Source organism: Heteronotia binoei, chromosome 12 (assembly GCF_032191835.1).
Source record: "Heteronotia binoei isolate CCM8104 ecotype False Entrance Well chromosome 12, APGP_CSIRO_Hbin_v1, whole genome shotgun sequence".
Taxonomy (NCBI): domain Eukaryota; kingdom Metazoa; phylum Chordata; class Lepidosauria; order Squamata; family Gekkonidae; genus Heteronotia; species Heteronotia binoei.
This window is the reverse complement of record NC_083234.1, coordinates 42,243,151-42,255,459: the sequence shown is the minus strand read 5'-3', so window position 1 is coordinate 42,255,459 and position 12,309 is coordinate 42,243,151. Positions and strand designations below refer to the sequence as shown.

Here is a 12,309-nt window from a genome sequence, read left to right as displayed (position 1 = left end):
AGCAAACTAGATATTTTGCTTGGCACCTGAAACAAAATCTCTGTCCAACCAGCCAAGGCATTGCCAGCACTGCTGGGGCCAGTGGTACAGAAAAAGGAATGCCCATCGTTGCCTCCCAGACCTGCAGAGCCACCAGCTGAATCCAGGACAAATCCCTGAGATGCTGGCAGTGCCACTGGGGCTTGGCTTGCTCTGAGCGTATCTGTCCAAGTACAATCCTTGTCTCCCCATTGCATTTGGTTTGCCAGCATAACAACCTCTTCCCAAGTAGACCTTGCATTTTTAAAATTCAGACTGGGTATTTATTTAAACTATCCCTATCTGCTTTTCTCCCCATCAGCAGGACTCAAAGGGGCTCACTTCTTCATCCCAGTATTTGGACTAAACACATTGCCACCCCATCCCCCCACCCCTGTTTTGCAACTACTTCTCTTTACCAAACCATGTCTGCTGTCAATGTATGTGGAATGCCTGGTTCTTCTAGTCTGTACACTGTTCTTTGCTGTAGCTTTCTGACAAGTTCTGGAAGAGGCTGTGGGAATCTCCTGATGCTTGCAGACCAGCAATTTAGTTGAGTGGCATGCGCAGGGGTCTTTAATCCCCCAGTGAGTGCTGTGAGACTTAGGTAAAGAGACCCCTCTGAGTCCTTCATGCCCTGGTCTGGAAAATCATTTCCATTCTTTGGCATTGTCTTCCTTCACGTTTTTGCGTGTGTATGTCTTTTCTCCCTGTTAATTTGCTCCCCCTGCAGCTCACAGTGTGAATGTTAAAGACACAGGCGCTCACACAGATGCATACTCTTTCAGTCCAGCAGCGCCCTCCCCTTCTCTCTGCGCTCTCTGCCTGTCTCCTGCAGCTAACAGAGCGCCAGTTTGCATTTGGAAACTTTGCCATGCTCCGGAGTCTTCCAGCCTGGTACTAAGGCAGTGTTGATACAACTGTGGGGGTCTCGCTCTCTGGACCAGGAGCAAGAAACTGGGATTTATTTATTTTTCTGTCCTCCTGCCGGCTCTCTCTGGAAGGTAGGAAATGCATCTGCTAACCTCTGCAGTGAGGGTTTGTGTGAATAAGCAGGGGCGGGTAGAAACTAGGAGAAGTCAGAATTTTAACCATTTTCCTTGCAGGTTTGGGGAAAGGACCAATAGGGTGAGCCTCTTCTGTACAGGCAGAGCAGATGCTTCCAGATCCCAGGCTGGCTGGTTAAATGTCAAGATTCCTTTTTGCCATGAAGTGGGGGGGGGGGGGGACTGGAAGAATAAAGCCTCTGGCAGAAGAAACGCAAAAATGTGGATTTCCTTGGGAGACTTCCTGGGTTGCTGCTGGTTATCTCACATGTAGCAGGGGGAACAAACAAATAGTCCAAGGGTCAAGATTTCCAAGGGTGCTGTGCAGTGAGGAATCCTCTAGCAGCTGGTTTAATAAGCTGAGGAGGACTGTCCCCCCCCCCACAAAGGGGGCATTGTGTTATTTACATCCTCCACCCAATGTCTAAGAGAACCTTGCCAGCATCCAAAAAGGGAATCTTAGTGAGGGAGTGGAAGCTAATGGTTAGAATGTGACAAGTTCATACTGAGTTTTCTAAACAAAATAGTTTTAAGTTTTTCTAAACAAAATACTTTAGGTTTTTGTTTTACTTTGTAATACGTCTTTTTTCCTCCCCACTTCCAGAATTTAAGCAATTTGTCAGAGATATATTTGCAAACTTAAATGAATGAAGATGTCAAAGAAGGAAGGAGTTTTCACTTCTCTGCAAACAGAGACAGATGTCTAGTCATGGCATTTTGGAGTTTTCTGGCAAAGGAAAGATTGGCAGGGGGAATACAGCACAGCTGTAACCCTGTGACTGGCAGAACATGGTACTTAGTGGAGTTGAGAATAAGCAAGTGGGAGTAATGGTGTGGGATTCAGAGTTTCAAGAGTTGATTGAAAACCAGGTTTCCTAGGTAGCAATTTTAATATCTGGGAAAGTCTGAGTTCTCCTGGGTTTATGGTCACCAGAAGGTCAAGCATATGGCAAAGAATCAAAATTCTTTTTGGCAGTATTTTGACTCTCTCTCTCTCTCTCTCTCGCTGCTTATGGCAACCCCATAGGGTTTCAAGACATTCAGAGGTGATTTTCTATCACTTGCCTCAGCATAGCAGCCCTGGTATTCCTTAAGTCTTCCATCCAAACACTGAACAGAGCCAACTCTGCATAGTTTCCGAGATCTGATGAGATCAGGCTAACCTGGGCTATCCAAGTCAGGGCTTCACAAAGGGGGGAGAAATGGCAGAGAAACTGACTGGTCCTCTCGACCAGTTTTTCATCATTTCTACATCTAGGATTCCAGCATGGGAACAACTTCTAATATTTTTTAACATTAAAACGTAATGACATGTCACTTCCTAGTTTTAATGTATAACAACTCCAGAGCGGTTGCCATGTTAGCCTTTTGCAGCAAAATAACACAGCTCCCTTCAACAGATGCAGATGGATGGCATGGAAAACTTTTTAAAGAGATTTTTTTCAAACCAAAATCACAGGACAGGAGATTAAGTGAGCTCTGAGTCATAAAAGCTTTTACTGGAATAAACTTTGTTAGTCTTTAACGAGGCACTGGACTTCTGTCCCATCTTCCTCTCTGCCTCTTAAAAGGTAAACAAACAAAATGACAGTAAAGTTGCTGGTGCAGCAATTGGAGATCAGTGACATAATCCATTGCTAAGGCAGCATTACGTATTAGTGTTTACACAATAACATTATGGGTCAAGCTAGCAACACCCTTGGCCTACAGCCCTACAATTGCCACATGTTCTGTGCCTTTCATAGTTAACAACATACAAGGCTTTCAGGCTTTCAGTGGTTTATACCAGTGAAAGATTCTCAGGGCCAAACTAGACATTATGGCATCCATAAGTCCAACCCCTGGACACTGACACTATTTTAGATAGGAAATTGAACTTCTCCATAAACATAGAGAAGGGGAAATGAGATTACCTATTTCCCACCATACTGTGGTGGCCTTGTGGCATTTTTAAATGGTCACGTTGAGCTCTAAAATGGTGTCAGCATTCATTGGTTGGGCCCATGGACGCTGCAGTGTCTGGTTTGGCCCTCAAATGCAAGCGGATCACACTGCACACATGTCTGGCATCAAAATGACAAAGGCACAAAAAAGAACCATATATGACTTGACGTGTTTCATCCTACAGAGGCCTTCTTCAGAGGTCAAATAGCACAAATTACAACATATAACAAAGTCCCTGTTACACTTGTAAGACAATAAACCATTAATATAGGACTCAAAATGGAATGTTCCAATCTGGAAATGAATGATATGCAAAAAAATTATTTGTTGTGAGGCCACAAATGTATCTGGTCTTATGTCAGCAGCAATTACATATACTGGATATAGTAATATTGCCAATATATACCTTCCAGTTTAGGTCCTAAAAGTGCAAGTATCAGGGCCAGTGTAACATCAGTATGTATCAGCATGATGTTACACTGAAAGACAGATTTGTAGCTAGAGGGGAGGCTGCTGGACCTTGACCTATGGTTGAAGACTACAGTCTTCTCTGCGGCATATAGCATATTTTAATTGCCTTGGCTAATATATCAGCTGTGTCCATTCCTCAAAAAACATGATCTGGCCAAGTTGATCCATCCATATTCTGATCATATCCTGTTTAGATTACTGTAATGCCCTTTCCATGCCTTTAGAAACTATTCAAAAACTGTATTTGGTCCAAAACGCAGCAGATAGGATATTGTCGGGGCTGGCTACTGGATTACCCCTGTATTACCCATCTGTTTCCAGGCACAATTCAGATTTCCAGTTCTTACCCTTAGGGCCCTAAACAGCTTGAGGCTGGGGTACTTGAAGGACTACCTCCTCCTATGATTTCAGTTCACCAGGTTAAGATCCTTTTCAAAAACCGTTTTTCCATGCCTTTGGTTGCCAATTGATCTGGAGAAAATTGGTTATTTAAATAGAGGTTTAATTGAATATTATTTACCTCTATGCCATAAAACACTTAATCTGCCCAATTTTCACACATTAAATCTCTATTGAAAGGACTGGACACTTGTCTCCAGATCATCTGAGAGCCCTATACCCTCACCTACAGTGGTGTGGCAGAGACAGATTCTTCTGTGGTAGTGCCTCGCCTTTGAAACGCCCTCGCACTTGAGGCTTGCTTGCCATATATTTCATTATCCTTGAGGCACCGGGCCAAAACATTTCTCTTTCTCAAGATTTTTAACATAAGCTTTCCATCTTTTAAAGTTGGTTTTTATGGTATGTTTCTAGCCTGAGGACTCTTTTATGGATCTCACTTTAGACTGTTTAATACCGTTTTATGACTTGTTTTAATATTGGTAATTTTATGGTTTGTGTTTATGATTTTCATCATATTTGTTTTTACTTTACAAGCAATTTGGAGTAGGGCTCTGGAGAGGCAGAGTGTGAATCTTTTAAATAAATGAATCTAATCTGGAACATTAATGGCCACTGGACATAGCAATGATGTCAGGGCAACAATAATGGGTGGAACAGAGGCATAACAGGGCTGTTGTAGCTTAGTAGGCCCAAGATGGACCCCCAATGAGGTATGTTCTTAAAGAATCTTCACTAGGGTATTCATCCTATCATAGAAAAATCTCAGAGGAAAGAGATTCCATGTCTTTCCCTGGTACTATGATATCAATGCTCCATGGTTTTCCCTCCCCTCTATTTCAAACTGCCGCACAGCACGTTCGTAAGGCTTCCTGGTGCTAGGCGCCATGGCTAGGCCTATCGCTCTGCAGGCCTCGGCTCTCCAATCAGCCATAGCTCCTGGGGCATTGGCGCCGTGTCTTGATCGGCCTCCGGGGCCAGCTGACGAAGCCTCTCCATCTGTTTACAAGAGAGAGCATCAGCCACCCCGTTATTCACCCCAAGAACATGCTTGGCCAAAAACAAAATGTTAAGCCGCAGACAACACAGAGTGAAGGCCCTCACCAACCTCATCACCCGTTGCAATTTGGATGAAAGGGAATTAATAACATGAACCACCGCCATGTTATCACACCAAAAATGTATGGTGTGATCAGCCATATCACTTCTCCACAACCAAACCGCAACCAAAATGGGAAAAAACTCTAAAAAAGTGAGATCCCGGCTCAAACCAGCCTGCATCCATGCATCAGGCCAAACCTCCATGCACCAGTGTCCACAGAAGTAAACCCCAAAACCTAATGACCCAGCAGCATTGGACATGACCTGAAACTCCGCCTCAAGTCTCATGTCCTCCCTCCGAAAAGAAATCCCATTAAAGGATTCCAAAAACTCCTGCCACACCCGCAGGTCCTCCCTCATGCTGCTGGTAACCCTAGTCCTGTGCTGTGGCAATAATAATACTTTTTATTTATATCCCGCCCTCCCCGCCGAGGCAGGCGAAGGCCTACCATAGCATCACAGAACCTGCGAAGAAAAGCCTTTCCAGGGGCAACCACTTTGCAAGCAAAGTTAAGATGCCCCACCAACTGCTGAAGCTCAAGCAGTGTCACCTTCTTCTTAAGGAGAAAAATACCAGTCTTATTCCTCAAATCATCCAGCTTCTGAAGGGGTATTCTAGATGATTGCGCCAGGGTGTCCAACTCAATTCCTAAAAATACAAGGCATTGGGCTGGGCCCTCAGTTTTTTCCTTGGTCAATGGCACACCCAACTCAGCGGCCAGCTCAATAAAGCTGGACAACAACTGAGTGCAACGCCCAGTCCCTAAAGGACCCACAAACAGTAGTCGTCCAAATAATGGACCACATCCTGTAAGCCCACTTTTTCGTGTACAGCCCACTCTAAGAATGTGCTGAAACGCTCAAAAGCCGCACATGAGACAGAGCAGCCCATAGGCAAAGCCCTGTCCATGTAAAATTTACCTGCAAAAGAGAAACCCAACAGCTCAAAATCATCCGGATGGACAGGGAGAAGGCGAAATGCAGATTTGATATCGCATTCTGCCAGCTCAGCCCCCTGACCACAGCGTCGAACAACGCTCACGGCCTGATCAAAGGTAGAGCATAGTTCCCCAGGAATCCCATCATTAACGGAAGAACCCTTGGGGTAAGAAAGGTGGTGAATCAAACGAAATTCACCAGGTGCCTTCTTTGGTACCACCCCCAAAGGAGAAACCCTAAGGTTAACCACTGGAGGACTAGAAAATTGACCCAAAATCCTGCCCTCAGCCAACTCCTTGGCAATCTTAGCCTCCACTACATGTTCTAAACCTTTAACCAAACTAAGGTTTCTAAAACCCAATGTGAAACCTTCCAACAAATATAAACTGTCAGCCCTACGTGGGTACCTATAAAGCCACCACTCAAGACGTCCCACCTTTATCGGGCTGGGACCCTTTTCCAGCTTGGGAGGAACCCCCACTCCCGCCCTCTCTCTTTTGACCCTTACGCGGCCGAACTCTTGGACAGTTGCTAAATGAGTGTGGGCCGGCACACATGGGGCATTCATGCTTGAAAGTGCAACCTTTCCGATTGCTCACCCCTCGTCACCCAAGCTCCCAACAAAGCAAGCAGGGTTGAACCGCCTGCCCTGCTGAACTGCAGGAAGATGAAGAAGTAGCAGGAGAAGAGGAAGCCTTAGCCACTAAATGGCCGCTGTCAGAATGGTCACCCAAATTAGGCCGAGCCGATGACATAACTTGAAGCCAAAGTTGCTGGTGGATGTGATCCCAGGGTAAAGAAGGGTACAAAGTGGCCCTCATCCTGAATTCCTCGTCATACTGAATCCAGGCAGGGCCGCTGAACATCGTATACACTTTGTATATAATATCCATGTACTGGATCAGTGCTGTTGCCTGCCAGGGCTGAGCACGCGCTATCACACGAAAAACCCAGGCAACCAATTGGCCCAGGTCCGATCCACCTTCCTCTTCTTCAACTTCTCCTTCTCCTTATCATCAAGATCCTCCTTGTCCTTTTTCTCTTACCTCCCTAAACAAAAGGGAGAAAATGTCCACATATTCTCCCTTGAGGATCGTGTCCCTTGTAGATGGCAACAGGTGGTCTCCTAAAGGCAAGGCAACCTCGCCAAAAGGCATGGCTCCGAATGGGACCACCCCATACGGGGAGGGGAAACCCCAACCCCCAGCTAGAGCAGGAGCCGCACCCTGCTGCCCAGCTCCTGGCCAACTCCCACAAGGACCATACTGGCCATGTGGCCACGCCCAGCTAGCCTGGGACCCTGCACCTAAAGAGGAAGGAGTGCTAGAACCTGCAGCCACATTACCCACACTATTAGGAGCCACAGGGCCAAAAGGCCCCCATGGCCAAACAAGCCCAGAATATGCCGTGGAACCATCACCAGACTTACCTGGCAACCCAGCAGGTACCAAAGCAGTACCTGCTCCGACAACAGGAGAAGGAGGACCCGCTCCAGCATCCACACCCACGGTTCCACCAGCGCCAGCAGCAGACCTGCCCTCTAGAATGGATAATCTTGTTAGAATACTAGCTTGCAAAGCCCTTTTTTAAACTCCCCCCTTCTGAGGAACCAAAGAAGGTGGCAACCCTGCTGCCTGCTCCAAAGCCCGCAGCCTCAAAAAAATGGCTGCATTTACCTCATCCTCCCTCTCCTCATCCGAAGATGAAGGCGGCGGAGGCCGCTTTTGCACGGGCTTAGGCACCTTACGCGCTGGCTGTTTCCCCTTAGACTTCCCTACTCCCTTTTTACCAGACATTTTAAATGCACCACAAACCCAGCCGGTACTAATCTCCTTAGAGGCAGATGAGCAAGGACCCAACAGCCCCACCTAAAATGGCTGCCCTAATTTTGCACAAAAATGTCTGCTCAAAAAACAGCCTCAGGGCTGCTGTATCCAGGCAGAAAAATTAAACTCAAAATGGCCACCAGAGAACAGCCTCAGAACTGTTGTAACTGGGCAGGAATTAACTAAAATGGCCGCCAGAGAACAGCCTCAGGGCTGTTGTATCCAGGCAGAGGACTTAAATTCAAAATGGCCCCTGATGAGATGAGTCAAACTGAGGGGAGAATTAACAACCCCTGCTATCCAATTTAACTGGCCTGAATAAAACTTGGAATCCCCTAATGCAAATGCCAGGGTATCAGATCACCCACACAACTGGCAGGATGATTTTTTTTTTTACAAAAAAATGGGGGGGGTTTTTTACAAAACCAGGAAGGATCAGCAGCAAAGGCCCCTAAATTCAAGCCCTTACCGGCCTAGGCACCCAGCCACGCAGCACAAAACAACCCCCCGACATCCCTTTTTATAACAAATAACACAGCAGCACAAAAGCCTGTGATCCAACGCCGCGATTCCTCAACCCGACGCCATCGATCCCGACGAAGCCGGCAGCAACCTGGTGCAATTAGGGCCCGATCCCTCACGCTGGCCGAGAGCTCGCACATGCTGCTCTCGCACCAACAATCGTCGAGGGATTGAGGGGGAGGGGGCGGAGGCCTCTAGAGGCACGTTCCAGCCCTGCCCACTTAAAGACGCGCCTGAAAGTGCGCTCAGGAGTCCGCTCTCCCTCCAGGGAGGCAAACCATCCCTGCCAGCCTAGCCGAGAGGCGGCAGGCTGGCGGAGATTCAATTCTGAGACTTCTTTTTCTATGGCTTGCCTTCTGGCTCTCTCCTCTTTACAGCTCTTCACTGAATTTTTCTCTGGTTTATCCAGTGGTTCAACGGAAGTTAGGGTTGAAGTTCTGGGTTAGGAAATACCTAGTGATTTTTCAGTTGGAGCCTGAGAAGGGCAATGTTTGGGGACGGGGGAGACTTCAATGAGGTATAATGCTTGAGTCCATCTTCCAAAGTGGCCATGTTCTCCTGGTGAACTAATCACTGTTGTCTGGTGATCAGTTGTAATAGCAGGAGATCTTCAGCCACCACTTGGAAGCTGGTAAACCTAAGGGAAGTTCTGAAACCGGAGCAATTTTATGGTTCCTGTGCCACAAATTTGTTTTCAATATGATGTCAGGATTCCTTGGTGGCCCTTTTTTCTGAGTTCTGCTTTGCTGAGTACCTCAGTTTTTCTACAAAGAGGACAGACTGTACAAGACTGTGAGAATAAATTAACTCTTAAAAAATTAGAGACGGTTGTCATTTTAATCTTTCACCAGGAGTAAAAATGTCCACAGTCATTGCTGGCTGGTGAACACATCTTCCTGGGAAGTACCAAGCCTAAGAAAAGTAGGCTATGGCAGTCCCCCAACATGGTGCCCACTATTGTATTTCCTGGCACCCACTTGCTTCTTCCTCAAAGCATCTCTTCCCCAAAGTAAACAGCCAGTCCTGCTTTCTTCCATTTCACTGACATAGGAGGTGCTTCAGAAGAGCCAAATAAGGAACCATCCATTTGGAAGTACCTGCCTTCATCATACAAGGATGCCTTGTTTGGGACATCCTAACCTTTTGTGGATCTAATGTTTGTGATTTGACTTGGCACTCATTGCAGCAATTTTGCGAGTGGTACCACCCACTGGCAGCCATTTTGCTGTGGTGCTCAGTACCCATGCATTCAACAAGGCTGAGGACTCCTGAGCTGCATCAATCAACCAACAACGTAAGACCAGGCCTCATAGCTGAAGCAGAGTGGTGTTCACTCATCCTCCTGTCCGTTCTTTCTTTAAGGCCTATAAAAGGGGAAAGGTGAGCCAACAGACAAAAAAGATTTTTTCCCTCCCTTTATAGATGAACAGTTTAATTTCCACTCATAGTCTTGAATGGCGATAAGGATTCTGAGCTCTTGCATTCCCCTCCCCCTTAAAGCTGTCTAAACTGGGCCACGTCCCATATTACTTTTGTAAACCTTACCTCATAAAACCTCCTGCTTAAACAGCTAGTAAATGTCAGGTGATGAGGGTTGCAAACACACCTATTTCATTGCACTTCAACTGGCTTTCAGGCTCCCCCCGCTTCCAGACCTGCAGCTTCTTTCATAGCTCTGCTTCTCAACCTTTCTGTTCTGCCTCACATCTTTCATCTGCCCTCTTTCCTGGTCAGCATCCCAACCTTCATTTGGCCATACTACCTGCTCAGGACTATTCCCTTTTCACATTGGCTTCTTCTTTCCTCAGCTCTGTGCCATTCTTCAGTCATTCTGTCTCTGGGCTTCTCATCCCAAAGTGGGGACACATTCGGCCGGGTCTTCGGACCCTGCACTGGCTTCCAGTGATGTACCGAGTCCGGTACAAGGTGCTGGTTATTACCTTTAAAGCCCTATATGGCCTGGGACCTGCCTACCTGAAGGACCGTCTCTCCCCACATGTTCCCCAGAGAGCACTGAGGTCAGGAACACAAAATCTCCTCTCTATCCCCGGGCCAAAAGAAGCCCGCTTGAAAGTCACCCGAGAAAGGGCTTTCTCCGTTATGGCCCCCACTTGGTGGAACCAGCTGCCGGAAGAGGTGAGGGCCCTGCGGGACTTGGCTCAGTTCCGCAGGGCCTGTAAGACGACCCTCTTCCGGCTAGCCTACACCTAGCTGGGATAAAACTTGACGTAACTGGCCAGCCATCTGTTTATATATAATGACATGTTATTGGTCTTAAGCTGTATTGTTTTATGGAGTGAAATGTTACTGGTTTTAATGTTTAAATGTTAATTATTTAATTGTTTTATATTTAAAATTGTTAAATTTATGTTGACTAGTTGTTGGAAGCCGCCCTGAGCCACTTGTGGGAAGGGCGGGATACAAATCCCAAATAAATAAATAAAATAAAATCTCCCCATCTCCAAGTTTACTATTAAGGGATGGACTGTCCATTTAACATACAGGGAAAGCTCCTGGAAGGCCATAATTCTGCCTGTGGTGCAGCAGCAACTGACCTCACACTCTTCACAGCAACACTGATAGGTGCCAACCCACCAGTTGCATCTTCCCTGAGTTGCTGCCTCTTCGCAGCAATGTGGGAAGAGTCAAGAGGCCAGCCAACACCAATAATTGACACTGCTGACCAGGTCTGAGTAGCCTCTGCAGTGCTGGCTTCTAATGCGTCAGGGACCTAGTCAGTTTGGCTCGATCCATGGCCATTTTAATTTTCCAGTCCATTCCTGGCTGAACTGTTTGGGTACATTTTATTGTGTAACATTTTCTCCATGAACATTCCATGACATGAGCATTCCACCAAGATCAGCTAGTGAGGGAGTGGGGGAGCTTTCAGACAGGCAGATAAGCAACAAGCTACAAGCAGTTTTTAGTCTCTCATATATAGGTGATTCAATGATGCTGTGTTTCTTGAGGGATATCATTTTGGTTACTGTGAGTCTGGATTCATAGTATGCTGTATGAATTATTGGTGTGGTTTCTTAACAGCTTGTTTGGTTTGGTTTCTCAGTACCCCCAGTATTTCCTCTATCTAGGATTTGAGAATCTTTGAATAGGAAACATCCAAGTTGAAGGCAAACTGGGCAGTTATTAACTTGACCCAAGGATAAACATCAGCAGTGCAGTCTGGGATGCAGAGAGGAAAGAAGAGGGAATGTTTGGGTGGGGAGGAGTGGAAATGTTTACGTGGAAAGCTGAAAGGAACAACACTGAGCTGGCTGTAACAACTGATTGAATCCAGACACCCCCCAAATACAGTGCCAGCATCCCTCCAAGGAGATCCAGGAACTTGACAGCAAAGATAAGATGAGTACAACTGTGGGCAAGGGCATATTTCTTGGTGCTCGTGTTGGAATAAAACTCCCCTCCCTCATCATAAATGGAACTGAGGGAGAGATTGAGACTTAATGCTCAGAAGTCATTTGAGAGAAGGATGTGGCACTGCTTTAGGGAGTATGAGTAGGAATGGGCTTGGCACCTTGCTCAAGGCAACACTGGGAGTAGCTCTCCAAAGCAAAGAGCCATGCTGCAAGCATCTTCACATGGCTGAGACACACAGATGCATCCCCTCTGCAGCTGTCTCCCCCCCCCCCACCCAGCATACTCTCTGCCAGTTCCTGCTCTTTCTACACAATGTAGTTTTTCTTGGAGGAATGGAACCTTCATGTTCGGAGGAGGCAGTATACTACTGTATATCAATTATAATGGGGGCAGCAAGGGGGTATGGTTTGGCCTCTACTTGTGGGCATTCCAAGACATCTGGTTCACCACTGTGAGAAAGATGTGCTAGAACATTCCGCTTTGGTGTGATTCAATAGGGGGTCTTATGTTCTTATATTGTAGACTTATTTACAAGTTACAACTGGACAAGGAAAACTAATTTCTGGCTGCAGGTTTGCTGATTTTTAAAACTTATGTGTGGTTGGGATGATAATATGTCTTTATTGAATGCGAGGACAGTATATCTGTACCTAAGTCAGCTGTGACTT

General features: G+C 46.4%; 1 protein-coding gene across 2 annotated transcripts in view; it reads left to right on the top strand.

Annotated features, from left to right (window-relative positions):
• The first annotated feature begins 793 nt into the window (after positions 1-793).
• Positions 794-12,309, top strand: part of SORBS3 (sorbin and SH3 domain containing 3) — a 90,613-nt gene continuing 79,097 nt past the window's right edge. Inside the window, exon 1 of one of the 2 annotated variants that reach the window (XM_060250744.1) lies at positions 794-1,022. The gene's annotated coding sequence lies outside the window, so the exon portion shown is untranslated. The remainder of the gene's footprint in view (positions 1,023-12,309) is intronic. The other variant, XM_060250743.1, reaches the window with a different exon arrangement.